Raw genomic sequence first — 1,377 nt, 5'->3', positions numbered from 1 at the left:
TCTTGAACTCACAGAGATCCGCCTGCCTCTGCCTCCCAAGTGCTGGGATTAAAGGCGTGCACCACCACAGCCCGGCTTATTTATTTATTTATTTATTTATTTATTTATTTATTTATAGACAGAATCTCAATATGTAACTCGGGTTCGTTTGAATTCCAGATCCTCCTGCCTCAACTTCCTAAGTGTTGGGATTACAGCTGTGTACCATACTGTACAACCTGGTTTACAGGGTTTGTTTGTCTCATTACGTAGGCTTGGATATTCTGAAACTCTATGTAGACTAGGCTCGCCTGGAACTCATAGGCTCACAGAGATGCTCTTCTGCCTCCCAAGTACTACAGTAAAGGCGTGCACACCCCTGTCCTCCCACTTCTGAACAGCACCTTGCTATGTGTTCCAGCAGACTGACTTGGAAATCTGTGTCCTTCTGCCTGAGTGCCAGAATTGTATGTGCCCACATAGACAACTTTTGATCTGCTCTTTAAAAGTAATAGGTTTTCTGTATCATAATAACAGTTTCTCAGCCAATGCCTAGGCTGAGCAAGCATCTCTCTAAAGAACTCTCCACCTTGTTTTGTTGAGACAGCGCACTGGGGAGCTCACTGATTTGACTAGAATGATTGACCAGCACACCTCAGGGGCCCACCTCTTTCTGTCCCCCAGTGCTAGGTTTACAGGTATGTGTTGATTTTCATACCGTGTAATTTTAATAATTTTTTTTTTTTGTGGCAGGTTTTTTTCTCTGTAGCCCTGGCTGTCCTGGAACTCACGATGTAGACCTTAGACTCACAGAGATCCACCTGCCTCTGTCTCAGGGTGCTGAGTGCAGAGATTAAAGGCCTATGCCACCACACCCATCTACTCTGGCTTTTGACATGAGTCTTGGGAATCTGAACTTGTGAAGCAAGGATTCTACCAAGAGAATCATGGCCTCAGGCCGCTCCCTCTTTTATTTTATTTTATTTATTTATTTATTTATTTTTTTCGAGACAGGGTTTCTCTGTGACTTTGGAGCCTGTCCTGGAACAAGCTCTATAGAGCAGGCTGGTCTCGAACTCACAGAGATCCTCCTGCCTCTGCCTCCCAAGTGCTGGGATTAAAGGCGTGCGCAACCATCGCCCGGCCGCTCCCTCTTTTAATGCCTACAATATCTAAAGAACTTGAACCTTTTCAGCATCAAGTTCAGAGAAAACCTCATCCCCAGCACCATGAAAACAGCAAGAAGACAGGCCCCCGGTAGCTTGCCGGGCGGTGGTGGCGCACGCCTTTAATCCCAGCACTCGGGAGGCAGAGACAGGTGGATCTCTGTGAGTTCGAGACCAGCCTGGTCTACAGAGCTAGTTCCAGGACAGGCTCCAAAGCCACAGAGAAACCCTG

Source organism: Microtus ochrogaster, chromosome 10 (genome assembly GCF_000317375.1).
Source record: "Microtus ochrogaster isolate Prairie Vole_2 chromosome 10, MicOch1.0, whole genome shotgun sequence".
Lineage (NCBI taxonomy): Eukaryota > Metazoa > Chordata > Mammalia > Rodentia > Cricetidae > Microtus > Microtus ochrogaster.
The sequence above is the reverse complement of the archived record's forward strand: the minus strand, read 5'-3'. Positions refer to the sequence as shown.